Genomic DNA, 17,381 nt, shown 5'->3' with positions numbered 1-17,381 from the left:
TGTTCCCAATAGTGGGCATTTCTTCTGTAATCTTTTAATAATTCCTTATGTGTTAAAAAGATGTTGTGTATTTATATATATATATTTTATATATACATATATATGTATATATATATATATGTGTCATATGTGAAGTTATACATTAATGATCTACTAAAAGTCTTGTATTTTCCCCCAAATCTCCTAATATATAATGTACAAATACAAAATTGTAAGATCCCTATCTAGTTCTCCAAACTTTTAACTAAAATTCTTTACTCCAGCCCTGTCTACTTTTTCTATCTCAGATAAAAGGGTTAAAAGTGATTATAATAAAAACTAAAGAACATTGTGAAGGTCATGTCCATAACTCAGGCCCAACAAAACATTTAGATTTAATCATAAGATTATAGAAAGCTTTTCCTCCCCTACACCTTACCACCACACCAACAAGGGTCCATTATATAGATTGTACATAGCTCAAAGCGCTATAAGACAACTTGCATTATCTAAGGAGAAGTTCCTGTAGAAACCCAAATACAACAGGTGAGTAAAAAGGACACTAGAAGGATTTGAAGCCTGTGATACCTAAAGCTACAGCAAACATTAAAAACAACGCAGCTACAAGTCACATTAACATAAAATCTTACACTAAATATCTATTAACCTCAGATCTTATTACCCAACACATTATGTTTAACTCTCAACAAAAATTACAAGGAATATTAAAAGGAAGGAAAACCAGAGTCTGAGGATGCAAAGCAAGCTTTAGAACGCAACTCAGGTAAGTCTCAGATTTGGAATTATCTGACAGAGAATTTAAAATAATTATGATTAATACATTATGATTTTGATGGAAAAAATTAGAATTTGTAAGAATAGTGTAAGCAAAGTGTTGGAAACTAAGAAAGGATGAAAAGGAAATGTTACAAATCAAAAACAATATTTTTGAGTTCATCAGTAGACTAGACACAGATGTGGTAGGTAAGAATCAGTGAGTTTGATCACAGGTCAATAAAAACTTCCAAAACTTAATATCATGAGAAAAACATTACAAACAGGACATCCAAAAACTGTGAGGTAATTTAGAAGGTAAATAATAGATGCAATTTGGATACCAAAAGGAGAAGAAAGAGAGAATAGAACAGAAGAATATTTAAAGTAAAATGACCAAGAATTTCCAAAATTGGTGGCAGACATTAAAAAATAGGTATTTGAAGCTCAAAGGACACCAATCAAGATAAAGATCGAAAATCTACAATGAGACCCAAAATATTCAAACTACCAAAAACTATACACAAATTTTTGAAACCAGCAAGAGGGGAATGAGGGAAAAAAGCTACAGAGGAACAGGGATAAGAATTACAACAGACTTCACATTAGAAGTCATGCAAACAAGGGAAAAGAGTGGTGAAATATTTAAAATCCTAAAAGAAAAAAAAATCTCACAAATATAGAATTATGTAATGAATGAAAACATCCTTTAAAATTCAAGGGGAAATATTTTGCTTTACAAATAAAAACTGAAGGTATTCATTGTTAGTAAGCCTGTTCTGCAAGAAATGTTAAGAGCCTATCTTCAATGAGAATAGAAACTCTGATCCACATAAAAAAAGGAAGAGTGTCAGAGAAGGAATAAACAAAGGTAAAATATATATTTATTTTTATCTTTTCCTAATTTATAATTGGCATAAGAGATACATTTATTTAAAGTAATAATAGGAATAATCTATTGGGTGATTTTAGCAGATGGATCAGAGAAATGAATGACAGCAATGCCGTAGGTCTGAGAAAGAACTGAGAATTATAATTATGGAACTACATAAAAGTCACACAGGAACCAAATGAAAAAGACCTCAATAGCCAGAGCTTAAACACTTTGAAAAACAAAGTAAATAAAACAGTATTTGATGATAAACTAAAGGTAAAATAAATATTCATGACTTTATACTGATGTAAATAAATAACTGAATAAATAAATAAGCAGAAAGAAGAGACACATCTCCTGTGCAGATTTCCAAACAATTTATGAAAATTTTCTTTTCTCAAGGAGATGAAGCACATCTCTCATCTCTTGAGTGCGGACTGCATATATGACTTCTTTCAAAAAGTACGATAAGGAAAAGAAGAAAAGAAGAGTGACTTTACAGTGTGGAAACATGACAAACACTACCTCAGCCAGGCTGATCAAGGCTAAAATCAACAGAGGTAAACCATGTTGATAGTATTTATCTTTGATACGATATGGTCAAAATGGTACTTTCCTTATGTGTTGTCTTCCTTTCAAAAATTCATAACCCCGGTCTAAGCATTAGACAAAGAGTAGACACATCCCAATCAAGGTAAATTCTACGAAATACATGATTAATATTCCTCAAATTGTCAAGGTCATCAAAAACAAGAAAAGTCTGAGGAATCATAACAACCAAGAGGAGTCTTAGGAGACAAGACAACTAAATGTAATGTGTATCTTGGATGGGATCCTGGGACAGACAAAAAAAAAGACATTAGGTAAAACCATGGATATCTGAATAAAGTATGGGCAATATATCAACATTGCTTTGTTAGTTATAAAAATATACCATACCAATATAAGATATTAATAATAGTGAAACTGGGTTGGCGTGTATATAGAAACTCTGTGTAATATCTTTCTATTTTTTCTGTAAATATACACTGTCTTAATATTGTCGCTTTGTTTAAATTAATTATCGAGCCATGAAAAGACATGGAAGAAATTTAAATGCATAATTACCAAGTGAAAGAAACCAATTTGAAAAGTCAACATACTGTATGATTTCAATTATGTGACATTCTGGGAAAGGCAAAACTGTGAAGACAGTAAAAATATCAGTGGTTTCCAGAGATGTGGGAATGAGGAGGGGTGAACAGGTGGAGCATAGAGAGTTTTTAGGGCAGTGAAACTACTCTGTATGATACTATAATGGGGGATACATGTCGTCATACATTTGTCCAAACCCATAGACTATCCAGCACCAAGAGTGAACCCAACAGTAAAGTATAAACTTTGGTTGATTATGATATGTCGATATTGGTTCATTAACTGTAACAAATGCACAATTCTCATAGGGGATGTTAATAATGGGGGAGGCTATGCATGTGTAGGGCCAGTGGGTACATGGGAAATGTCTGTACTTTGCTCTCAATTTTGCTGTGAAACTAAAAGTGCTCTGAAAAAATAAAGCTTTAAAAAATGAAAAAAAAAAAAAAATGCAGTTCCTTCATTGCTCTAACCACATTTCAAGAATTCAGTCATCACATGTGTGTAGTGCCTACCTCTCTGGATAATTCAGAACTGAACATCCCACAAGTCTATTGGCCTATGTTCTGTATTCTTGTCCATTTTGCTATGTCAAATGCCTGGCATGGAATTTGTGATCATTATGCATTAGATTCACACATTTTGCTTTGCTTAGCAAACCCTCAAAGTTATTATTATTTTAAAAACAAATTCAGAGCAATGTCAAAAATAGAAGAGCAGAATCCCAGCCCATATTCCTCTAACAGTAAAGGCAAAAGTGTTGTTTGCATCTTAGGCTCTTTTTAGTTGTCCGATGTCTTCATGGTCTGCTTGTTGTTTTAGGTAAACTGGCCAGACATTCTTCTGTGTGAGTAAATAAGAAGCATATTTCCTTGTATCCAATATTATAATCTTAGGACCACACTGGAATCTTAGGGGAATCTAGGAATCCCCTGAAATTGCAGGTCAGTTACAGGTGTTTGGGTTTATGTGTGAGTATTTATTTATGTGTGTTTCACCCCAGCCCCCACCTACCCTGTAAGAGTGTATATATATATATATATCCTCAGGAGAAAATCCATAGTTTTCATCACTTTTTCAAAGAGATATGAGACTCAAAGCAATATAGAATCACTGAACTATAAACAGTTATTTAATCAGATGTAACATAACTACTTCCAGCTTGAAGGAATAATTGCTTAAATAACTGAAGACTCATCCCCTAGGTGTTCACGTCAACTTTTGATCCTTTGTATAAGTAATTACTATGTTTAAATAATGAGGGTGAAATTGTTATGATATGGAGGTATTTGAGTGAAAAATGAATAAACTATCTTCATGTGGGTCCAATATAAATGCTTATTATATTAGAAGGAGTCAATGTATTTTGTCCATGGGAATCTTCAGAAACTATTTATTTCATTAATGAAGAAAAAGTTTCACGTGGTTACACAGCAATTTGGAAGTTATTGCTTATTTATCAAATGAAACTGCATCTCTAATCATAAGTTTGAAAACAAGAGACGATAACTCATTGGTAATCTTAATAACAAGATACACTATAATGTAATTTTATTTATCATTTTACTGAGGCTACTCTAAAATGTCTCATAGTCTGACAATCACTTTAATCTCCCATGACTTCTAGAATTCATTAATTAATTATCTTTGATTATACCAGGTATAAATGACTTTGGTACTGAATCCCAGCCTGGATTCACACGTAAACATTTCTTTAATCTTTTTGCATCACTGTTTTTTTTTTTTTTAATTATATGAGATTATTTAGATTCTTAATTCAAAAACAATGGAAATTGTATAAAATATCTTCATACCAAAGGAATAGACTAGAATATTGCTTTCTCACCACTGTTTTCCAGAAAGAAGGAATAGTTTTATTATTCTACCATGAATTGCCTTTCGAATTATCATGCAAAGGATGTTTGCAATTATTCTACCAATAGAACATCATAGAGACGTGCATCAAAAGAAAAAAAATAAAGTTTAGCAAGCATTCTCCTCTAATTAACTTTACAATTTTATATTTTTAAAATTTTTCTTGGAAATGTAAATTCTGTAATTTAGAATTTGATATATTTCTTTTAGATTTGAATTGGAAATTTATGATTTTGAAGGACTTTCTAAACACCTTGTTAAAATCATCAAAATAAGTAGAAGCTTAAGTATAAATAACCCAAACTTAATTGGCATCGAATTAGGAAAATCTAGTCATCCATAAATAGGGAAAATTCTCCAGTGAGAGGGGTCCTGACAGCTATTTCTCTTCTGCCTTTATCACAGTATCAATTAAGAACAATTTCAAAAATTCAATTTTAGCTATTGTATATTTATCCATGTGTGAGATGTGATTTCAGCTATGAAGTGAGGAGATTGATGCATAGACTTCTCACAGTACGGCATGGGCTGCCTCTTGTGGATAAGGCAAATACAACTCAACCTGGGAAGCAACAGCCGACAGCAGGAAACAGGATGCCCTAACCGAGGAAAAGTAGCTGCAGAGAACATTTTAGATTGGAAAAAGCCAGTTACCTGCACAAAAGCCCTCATTTTATCTTTTTTTTTTTTTCCTCATTTTATCTTAATAACACCCTTAGTTGGAAGCAAGAAGAGGGAAGGGGTAATGAGGAGTGGCATAAGCTAGCACCTCATTACAGGTGGGGAACCTGAAACTCCTTGGAGAGATGGGCTGACTCCCTGTGGCATTATGTTCAGGACCAGCCAAGTCAGTGTCAAAGCCCAGACTGGAGCCCAGCTTCCAGGCTTCTCACTCTTGACCTTTTCTCCAATTTATCAGTAACCAAAATATCCCTTAGACTTTATGCCTTTTTTGTTGAGTGTCATTTTTTACTAAGAAATTCTTGGGGCTGACTTTCGATGAACTGCTACTCTAGGTTATGGAAAATATTATATGCCTTCATGTAAGTATACTTAACTCCATGACAGTCCTTTGTGAACTATGATATAGATATTATTGTCCTCATTTTACATATGAGAAAACAAATTGAGACGCACTGAGACCAGGAAGCCAGTAACTGAAGTGCTATAAGAATGATTTCCAGGTCCAATAAGTCTGCTTATCGGTTCTTGATGATGATTACTAGTGATTACCTAAGCTTAAAATGAGCAACGGAGAAGGATGTTAATTCTAGAGGCTAATATAACTATATCTAAAATCAATGTGATTCCCTCAAGAATTATCTCCACAACATACCTTGGGATATTAACCTCTTCTTTGAGACACAGGGTTTTTTGAGTCTCATTTCATTAAGGATCTCTGACTTTATAATAATTGTTATCAACCCATTAATATTTATTGCATTTTATGTGTAATAGGGTCTTACCTAGATTTATAATGAGTATTAGTGATTACTTAAGATTAAATCTCAGTACACGTGAGGGTGTTTTCTTCAGAGCTAACAATGGGTTTATTACTAGCCAAATTTGGCACATAGAGGCCTAAAATTCTATTTATAACATAAAGCCTTGGGCATAAATTTTGAATGTGCATATTTTAAAGTCTAGAAAATTAGTCTTGTAGCCTCCTATAACAGGGAGTTTCTCAGTTTTAAGTTTATTCATTTTTCTCTTTTCATTCACTAAGATTTTATTTTAAAAAATGTATTCATTCAATAATTCTTAATTGAGCACCAACTATGTGCTAGACACTTTTGACGTCTGGGATTCATTTGTGAACAAACAAGGATCCATTTCCCATGGTTTTTATATTCCATTAAAATTCACAAGTCTCTGAAGGAAGAAACTTTAGAAATCATCCAAACATTCGCAGCACTTTATTTTTTCCCCTAATGAGAAACAGAGGGCTCAGTAATTAATATTCATGCAGTGTGCCAGGGCGTTCAGAATTCTCTGAGGAGCTCTCCTGTTTGCCTATGCCTGTTTTTTATTACTAGGGTTTGACTCTAAGAACTGAGTAGTGTCTTATAGTCTGGACTTTTACCTATGGCAATACCCAGATGGCTTTTAACCCCATATTGTAGAAGATATTCAAGGGGTGGCTTAAGAGTAACTGTGTACACTGAGTGATCTGTCAGTATCACACAAAAATAAATAAGGGAGTTGAGATTTGAGAAGACTCTATAAACACAGGCTTGTTTTTTCAGACATAGTTTGCTGTGGGAAGACAGAAGGACAACCTGCTGTGCTTAACTGAGACGTTAGGGAATTTTCCCCAGAGAGAGTGGTTTATGCACCATCTCAGTGGAGAAGAATAATGACAGTTTTTAGAAAGTCATTCATAAAGGGAAATATTATTTTACTAAGGATCACTAAGCGTTTACTTGAGATCCAAAAGAATTGCAATTTGAGTCCACAGATTCAGGCAGAAACCCAAATTGAGTCCTTATTATGAGGTGAAGGCAAGGGGTTTTTATGAGAAAAGAAAGGGAAATATGAATAAATGAATAAATAAATTTCCACTGGTTCTAACAAGCTGAGTTACTCTTTAGCTATACAGGGCTTGTTACTAATTCTATCTTCAGAAAGACTGTCCAATATCATTAGTCCTTGTGGTCAAGATGTCTGCTTTCCTGTTAGATTTACAAGCAGTTGTTTGTAAGACAATGTTATTTTGGCCCTGTCCAAAGGTTATTTTCCCCAGCTCAAACATTCTGAAGGTCCAAAGAGTAAGACATTCAATGCAGTTACTTTGGAAAGGCTGCTCGGGCTCTATTTTGAAATGATTCCACTTATGTCAACTTTTCACAAACACCACCTTCCAAAAGCTTAAGAAGTGACTGACCTCAGAGGTCTCTCTCATCTTGAACATAAGTGGATATGTGATTTTTCTGTAACTTTGATTGCAGTCTGCTAATGACCATATTGAAAACCTTTTTTTTTTAATCAGTTTGCCTGTTGTACAGGGAACTCTACCTCTTAATCCTTTCCCCTGCATTCTCTCTCATTAAGAATTGTTTTCAATAACTTTGTTCTCATTTAAAAATCATACTTACTAAGTTTTTATATGTGTCTGACTTTTTTGTAAAGTATTTTCCTTCGTTATTTGAAAGGAAGTTAAATCTTAGGTCGTTGATCTTTTGATCATTAATTTTACATTTGTGTGTGCATTTTATACACATCTGTTTCATACAGTAAAATAGTTGGCAAAGCATTTGTGGAACTAGCTATACTGTATAGAATTTAGACCAGTGGAGTCATTGCTGAGACACAAAAACATCTTTGGAGTCCAAGAAAAGCATCGAGTTTAGATTGTACTAAAACCAGAGGCAGGAAATGCTCTGGCTAATGCTTTCTCCCTTTCATCTACTTTTCTCTTTGAACTGTTTCATTAGAGTTCCTTTTGGGTTTTCTGTTTAGTTATTTGTTTGTTTTGATAGAAACTTTACTTCTTCCTAATACAATATTATAATTTACATCTCTCTTCTACTAATGCTACTGGTTCAGTTCAAATTTCTAGGAGTCTTGAGCCATCTTTCCACCAACTACACAATCATCTCTGGATCTGTGGCTATGGGCATAAGGGCATAGCTTTTCGGATCTTTCCCATGGGGTGACATTCTCAAAAAGAGTGTCATTGGAAGTTTGGTCAACACTCCAAAAGAAGTAAGTTGAAACATTCTGCTAGGAGGCTGACATGTGTCATCAAATTCAATCCTTTCAATACCTTTCTGTTAAGAAGGTAACTCAGAAAGGTTTATATGCTTTGCCCAAAGTGACACAACTGATTGACATATCTATGATTTAATTCAGCCTATTGTAACTTCTAAGTGAAATCAAACAGAGCTCCTATAAAACAGATATGATGGGGTAGAGTATCCCTTATAGCTGAAAACAATTTCCAAAATCAAGCCATTTATCATATACCTACACTTATCCGAAATGACTCCATTCTTACTTATCAGATCCTGCATTGACACTTATTATCTTTTTGTGTTTCTGGTGAATATTCAAGAAAACAGATAGGCATTTTATTACTGGGGAAGAAAATTGCTAAACTTCTATTTCAAGGAAAAAAATTTAAATGGTGATATATATTCAATTAGGAGCTCAATTTAACTTTTCCATTATCCAGGGCATCAAATTTTATGGAATTGTGTGTGGATAAATAGCATCACAAAACACAGCAGTAGCCATAGTCTGTAGTACTGATAAATGCACCTTCTCTTAAAGTGATGTATCTCTATACACTAGGGAATGCCTACAGTCTATTTATAAATACAATCTCAGTAACTAGGCCAAGCATTAGAGGAGTTTAATATTAGACACATTGGCTTTAGGGAAGGGGCATTTCCATATGTCCTTGTGATTCTTTAATGAATGGCATCAGTCCCTCTTCTTCTGTGACCGCAGTACCCTTCTCTGAATCACCCAATGCATACTAAATAACATGGTCATGCAATACGAAAGAGAATACAAAGAAAATGAAATCCCATATGAAACTTATTCATACTGCCCATTTTTCATATTATTACTCTCATTGGCTTAGCACTGATAAAATCATACTGTTTGGTGACTTAGCAGGCGATGTGATGACAGACTGTGAGCAGGAGAAAATTATGATCAGAGCTATGATTAGAGAGTACATAGTATATTCACTAGATTATAAGAGGGGTTCAGTAATGCTACTGTATTTATATCGATGGTAAAATATTATTATATTAATAATCTTAAGGAATTCACTCATTATGTTTCATTTAATATGATTAATGACAAAGTTTTCTCTCTGTGTAAGAATGGCCATAGGATAATGTGTCATGAAAGAAAAGTGTATTATTCTCAAAATTTCAAGAATATAGTCTTCACCAAAAATAGCCCAATAATTAGATCTTCAAACTGTAAAAAAGATCAAATATATTGATGCTGGCATATTCTTTTTGTGTGTTTAAATTTATATTTAGTACTTGCAAAAGTATTCTGGTATATTGAGTTCTCAATTATTCAGGAGTCAGCTGATTTTGTATGAAAATAGTTGACTTTGGATGCAAAATATCAAAATGCAAATGCATTCAAAAATGAACATTGAAATTCTGGGCTGGCAACAAAATGTCACTTGAAATGGGTCTTTCCCGTAAGCTTGGCTTTGAAATTGCCAAATTGGCCTTTCCCAACCACTTTATAAAGCTATTTGTTTACATCAGAAGCCCTACAGAGATGATTAAAATTTGCAGATTAGGGATAAATAATTGCATTTTATAAACAAAATCTAACATGTATTCTCACATTGACCTCTACTAATAATATGATCTCTTCAGAAGAAATTATATGAAATGATATCTACCGAGAAAGACTGGCCTTATTATAGAGGTTCTGTGCCACAGTGTGACAAGCATCACTTATCAATATTGCTGGGACTCCCTTGGGTCCCCAAGACACCAAAAGCCTTAATATTGTCTCTCAGGTAAAACCTAAATGAAATTAAAAAAAAAAAATACATGTGCATATACACACACACACACACACACGTACAAAAATACATGTGTATATATGTATTTTATTTCACACTAAATTATGAATAGGCCTGCCTGTATTTACCTTCTTAATATAGAACATTTAAAAAATAATCCAGTGGGGAGGATGGGAAGTGAATAAAAGTATAGATGAAACAAATGGTAGAATAATGAAGGCTGTCAAAACTGGGTCAGGGCTGCATGGGTGTATTCTTTTTCCTCTGTACAGAGTCAAAAATTTTCACTATAAAAATACAAAATGAAAAGTAAAAAAGAAAAGATGTATAAGAGCTTAAATAATAGATTGTGGATCAAATCCTCTATTACTTAATGGTAAGGTCTGTGTCTTTGGGTAAATTTCAATCTTTCTGAACCGAAGTTTTTTCAACTGCAAAATTTGGTTGTCACTCCTTCAAAAGGGGTTGCTATAAGAATAGATAGATTATTTATTTATAATTACTAAAACTCCCAATGTTTTCATTTTATGACATCTTGCAATTAGCATAATTATATTATTTCCTAGTGTCAACAGTATAAACACGGTACCTCAAATTTGATTAAATATGTATTTTGTTGATTATTCAAAAAGGTGATTTTTTTAAACGTGTGTTTACTATTTTCTTATCTTCTTATGTTAATAGACATCTTTGCATTCATTTAACCTTAAAAAATTCAGCACCAAATGTAGAAACGTACATTAGGCATTTTCTTTATATTTATCCTTTACTTGCAAGAGTGACAGAAAAAACAAAAATGTTTCTTTCACCATCTCCATTCAAAAAGATGTTATATCTATTGAAATAATGATATCAAAATGAGATAACATGAGATTCTATATTAAGAAGATAACTTTGAGAGTTGCAGAATAAATTTTGAACATGTTTAGAGTTTAGTGTTTGCTTAAACTTCCTTATTAACTAGGCTTAAATTGGGTAAGGAGCAAAATAAAAACGGAAAGGGAAAACATGTTTTTTAAAAAGCATCTGACAGAAAAAGTCAAGAAACAAATGATTACACTCATATGTGGGATATAAAACTGAAAGCAATAAATGAACAAGACATCGAACAAAAAAAAAACAAAAACCAGACAACAGTTTAGTGGTTACCACAGAGTAAGGGGAGAGAGGGGTGGTAGATGAGGGTAAAGGGGATCAAATATGTGGTGATGAAAGGTGAACTGACTCTGAGTGTTAAACACACAATGCAATAGGTGATGTATTATAGAATTATGCACTTGAAACCTTTACCATTTTACTAACCTCTGTCACCTCAATAAATGTAACAAAAATATAAAAATTAAAAAAAACAAAACTAAAAAGCATCTGAGAGGCAAAGTCACAAAAGTAAACCAATTACATTTCCCTTCAAATGGCATTTTTAAAAGAAAGATAATTCCTCTGAAGTCTATCAAGCAGATAGAGATAATACAGATGCCATTTTAAAGTATAATCAGTTACAATATTTACATGAAAACATACATCAAGATACAAGCAAAGTAAGATTGGAACAATTATAAAAGAAGGAAATAATATACCATGTATTTAAATTTCCCAAATATTTTCTATAGCAGTTATGGCTAAAATGATCAGACTTGTAAAATAATTGATAAATAGAAAATCTAAACAAAACTATTTCCCTGGGTTTGATTACTCTACAGTATATTTTAACTTGGCTATATTTAAACAATTCCCCCTTTCTTACTTGAAATGTAAAGCACAAGAAGAAGCTGAAAGAATATTCTGAAGGATATGGGAAACCTCCCCTACAGATTATGCTCCCATTCTGGTAAAGATAGTAATTCCTGCAAGTTTAACTCTTCCATCAATATTGGCACCTGCTCCTCAGGACCACGGGACACCATTTTGCCATCAAGCTATTTCTTCTTTCCCTAAGTCTGTCAGATTAGTACCTTTATTGATGTGATTTACAACTGCAAAATACAGGTATGACTATGAGTGAATGAGTTTCCTGGAATTGTTGGTTTGGGATGATTTCCAAGACAGAAACTAGTGAGATGAAGACTCAATTCTCTGGATTTTCAGAGTTGAAATCCCAATTGAAATCCCAACTCCACCATTCTTGGTTCTATTGCTCTGGAAACTGCCTTAATTTTTCTGAGCTTTAATTTTTTTCTCAATTTAAACATGGATATAAACTATTGCATTAGAATTTGGAAAGATTTAAATGAGACTACTTGTAGAAATCTAATACAGACCCTGGCCCTTGGGAGTAAAGGAGCCCCTCACTTATAATGTCTCCGTTTTCCTTTGCATTCGTAAAAATGGCAGTGGTGGTGCTTGTTGGAGGTAGTGGTGGTTTTCTGGGGGCCTGGCATGTTTTCTGAGGGCAACTGATGCCTGTCACTGAGAAGTTGAATAGCATCTAAAACTCCTCTACTCAGTGTGACAATCATAAATTGGGAGATAAGTGGACTGTGCTGTTTTGTTCACTCTCAACAGACACAGAAATCAAGGCCCCGGGAGGAACAGGGACTTACCAAGGTTACACAAAGACCTAATGCTTAGCTTTTCTGATTCCCTAGGTTGGGATTCCCTATGTATACCCTTGAAAATCCTTCCTTTCTTGTGCATGTGGCACTTTAGATAATCCATATGTTAGTGTACCAGATATTATATTAAAGTCATTAGTCTTGAAAAAATATATGCACTTCAATCTACTTTGACTAAGGAAATGCACCAGTATTTGTTGGCTCCTTAACACTTCTACAGTATTGTGTGATAAAATGAAAACAAGATTGTCTGACTCTTAAAATTCTACCAGCAGGATAAAAAGCTGACAAATCTTCTCAGCTGTAAATATGAGGTATGACAATTAAGTTCGTGAATTTATTGCAACAATGTTGCTAAACTTTTTTGATATCAGAAGGATTATTCACTATGAATTTGTACCAACTGGACAAAAAGTTAACCAAGTTTACTATTTGGGAGTGCTGAAAAAGTTGCATGAAAAAGATGAAAACAACCTCAACTTTTCTCCAACAATTCATGGCTCTTGCATCACAACAATGCACCAGCTCACAGGGCACTGTCTGTGAGGGAGTTTTTAGCCAGTAAACAAATAACTGTGTTGTAACACCCTCCCTATTCACCTGATCTGGCCCCCAATGACTTTTTTGTTTACCCCAAAATAAAGGAAATATTGAAAGGAAGACATTTTGATGACATTCAGGACATCAAGGATGATACAATGACAGGTCTGATGGCCATTCCAGAAAAAGAGTTCCAAAATTGCTTTGAAGGGTGGACTAGGCCCTGGCGTCAGTGCACAGCTGTCCAAGGGTAGTATTTCAAAGGTGGCCGTAGTGATATTCAGCAATGAGGTATATAGCACTTTTTCTTGGATGAGTTCATGAACTTAATTTTCTGACCTTTGTGTGTGCTTCTTTTTAAGAAAAGGGGAGTATGACTATGAGCAGGGAGAGGAAGGACATTTCAGCTCAGAGTTTGGAGGCTTGGGCGCAGAGGGTGGAAGCTCTTGGTCCAGGAATGGAGCCTCAAACAGAGGATTATTCCCAACCCTTTAATGGTGTTTTCCCAGTTAGATTTCAAAATTTTAAGAGGGTAAGTGACTCTTGCCTTCTTTCTCTCCTGTGGAGTGGGGATATTGTACTGTCATACTACACCTTTCCCAGCATTACAATTTGGAAGCATGTAACACAAATTGTTTTCTGTCTTCACATGTTCACAAATGAAGATAAATTCTGCCCCAGGGTAAATTATACGCAGCGTCTCACTCATACCTGATTTAGATTTAAGGAATGATTCGGGGACATTTGAAATCGTAGTATTTAGGTGAGGTTTAAGACTTTGAGTTGATTTTATAAAGAATTGAGACTTTGGGGAATTTTGAAATATAGTGAATGCATTTTGCACGTAGGTGGAACATGAATCTTTGTGGACCAGAGGGTGGGTTATTATAGGATGGCTAATGACTCCTGAAGATTTCTGTATCCTAATTTCTGGAAACTGTGAATGTTAATTATGCAAAAGGGGGTTTAAATATATGAATAAATTAAGTATTTGGGGATGAGGGATTTTCTGAATTTTCTGTGTGATCTCTAAATGTAATCATGATTATCCTTATAAGAGGGAGGCAGAGGGAGACTTGACTACGGGAAGAGGTGAAGGTGATGTGAAGATGGAAGCAAAGAGAATGTGAAGACACTCTGCTGCTGGCCTTGAAGATGGGGGAAGGGGTCAGGGTTAAGGAACACAAGGGATGGAGCTCTGGAAACTGGAAGAAGCAAGGAAACAAATGTTTTCCCTAGAGCCCAGGAGGAGGTGTGGCCATGTTGACACCTTGGTTTCAGCCCATTGAAACTAACTTTGGATTTGAGACTTCACAGCCTATGAGAGAGAAAATTTGTGTTCCTATATAAGCCACTATGTTTATGGTCATTTGTCACAGCAGCGATAAACTAATTTTCTGTTGCTATATTCCAATCGTAACAAAAATAAGAATTCAGTTATTGTTATCAAAGAGATTATAAATTGTTTGAAGAGATAATACTCAACTGTATGTGTAAGTAAACAGAATAAGGCTGAAATTTTGCAGGGATGATAAGTGGTACAGACAGAATTGAAGGGTGGTGACAATAATGATAATGAGATCATGATGCTGATCACAGCTAAGATTTGCTGAGCATTTAACATATGAATATGTACTGCTAATATAATTTACAGGAAATGCTCCTAACAACTTTACTGGAAAGACTCTGAAAGTATCCTCACTTTTTGGGTGAAGAAACTGGGATGCGAGAGATTAAGCAACTTCCCAAGTTGCACAGTTGATTATGGGTGAAGTCTGTATTTCAAATATTCAGGTATGTCTTCCACCAGAGACAAAAGCTATAAATCTCCTAACTTCCACTGGGATCCAGAATAATCAAAAATAGATTTCCGAATGAGGTGGAAGTTCATAGATCTTAAAATTCATTACAATTTACACTGGGGAAGAAAGGTGGAAAAATAACAACCCTAGTCCAGAGACAGGGATATAAATATTTCACCTCTTCATCTTAGCAGTAATGAGAATCTTTTCTATGAGCTTGTATTTTCAGGGTTTAGCAAAAAATGTGGATTGGAGGGTTGACTATAAATTGCTTCTTATTTACTGTTGCTAATAATTGGAAGGAGAACAAAGTGAATTTGAAAGGTAGTAGGCTCTTTGACCTGATATTGATTATACCATCTGGATAATACTCAGGAGAACTGAGTCTGCAAGGAAATTCCTTTTTCTAATCTTCATTGTGTGAAAGAGAAGCGGAAAATGATTTTGTCCTGTCCAGACAAATTCACAAAGCCTGATTTCAGGGCCTGAAGGATCCATCATTCTGTCATGCCAGCTGAATTTCCACAGATTGTGCCACAGTTGGCAGTGATTACTGCCAACACAGATAGAAATGTTGGTGAAGACACTTAAGAATTATTTCAAGTTTTTTTTAAAAAAGTGCAGTTATATTTTCATAAGATACTATTGTAATAAATGGAAAAAGATGAGCTACTCTGCAGTTTTTGAAAGACTAAAAGTGATAAAACTTTGAAAGCCAAAACTTGGCCCAATGTTTTAGTGATTGTTTCCATTTATGACAGAAGGATAATCAGCCACCATCAGCTCCCATCTCTGGACTGTTCAATACTAGAAGATAAATTACTACCTTACGGGGACAAAAAATGAATCTGGTTGTTTTGCACTAGCAAATCTGTGCATCATAATTTTAAATAAGAAATTTTGAAAAAAAAATACATTAATTTATTTTATTATTATTTTTTTAGGAACAGAGGAAAAAGGTATTCCCTGAAATAAGCAGCTACCACAAATTACAGGACAATTGAGTTCAATTTTAATAAAGGAGTTAGAAAAAAAATTGTGTTTTGTGTTATGATTACTTGTAAGAACGCAATCCCATACCTCTAACCATAGATATAAACACTCTCAGATACATACATGATACAACATGGACGGCCCTGAAGACATTATGCAAGTGAAATAAGCCACGCACGACAGGACCTATACTGTATGATTCTAATTGTATGAGCTATCTACAGTAGTCAAATTCATGAAGAAAGAAAGAACGTTTGTTTTCAAGGCCTGGGGATAGAGGGTGGGGGATTATCGTTAACGGGTATGGAGTTTCAATTTGGGAAAATGAAGAGTTCTGGAGATAGACGGTAGTGATGTTTGCACAATAATGTGAACGTACTTGATGATAGTAACTGTACACTTAAAAATGGTTAAAATGATATGTTTTGTGTTATGTATATCTTATCACAATTAAAATTAAAAACAAAATCCTATGTTGATCACCCAGTCTTCTATACTCACTGAACCAAATGTTATAGGAACAAGATGCAAAGTTACATTAAGTGAATTATTAAATGGAATAACAAGAGGATGGTAACTACACCTGACAGGGTAAAACTGGAGAAAACTGGTGGAAGTACATAGTGTTCTGATGTACAAATCAGTCGTTTGATTCTCACCTTTTGATTCCTAGGTACAAGTACTCCAGTTGCAGAGGTGACTTTAGAGAACATGCACTTTACATGGAAGTCCGATGTAGTTTGTTTAATGGTGATATAAACTCTTTATTATAATCAAGTGTATTATAGTGTTTGTGTCTATCTCCCCAAAAGGCAGGGAGATCTCTGAGGTCATATGTAGTTTCTAATGATTCTTTTTATTTTCAATGCATGGTTCACAGAACCATTTAATGTTTGAGGAATGAATGAAAGATGAAATTAAAAGTGATAGAAACATCATAGTTACAAGCCAGAGCACTGACTTTAATGGTGATGATTCAAACACTATTGGAAGTTGGAATTGAGATGGACAGAGGTGACCTTGCCATGGAGCACGTCAGAATCATAATATTAGGAGCTGTCTCTTCCACTGCTCTCAGCACAGTTTGTACCTCCAAGGAGGAAATGGCTGTTTGTATGCAGAAAAATGCATAGTCATAAAGTTTTTCAAAAGAGAAAATCTGTACTGTACAACAAATGTCCTTTTTTAAAAGAGTGCCAGTTCTCATCATAACATGCATGGCCATTCACTGTTCAATTGCTGTAAGACTATTACATTCAGTTTTACAAGAACTACAAAAGGTACAAAACTGGAAGTATGCTTATCACTTAAAGGTTAGGAACAAAGATATGAAGGTAGAAATAAGCAAATTA

This window comes from Rhinolophus sinicus, linkage group LG06 (assembly GCF_036562045.2).
Source record: "Rhinolophus sinicus isolate RSC01 linkage group LG06, ASM3656204v1, whole genome shotgun sequence".
Taxonomy (NCBI): domain Eukaryota; kingdom Metazoa; phylum Chordata; class Mammalia; order Chiroptera; family Rhinolophidae; genus Rhinolophus; species Rhinolophus sinicus.
The sequence above is the reverse complement of the archived record's forward strand: the minus strand, read 5'-3'. Positions refer to the sequence as shown.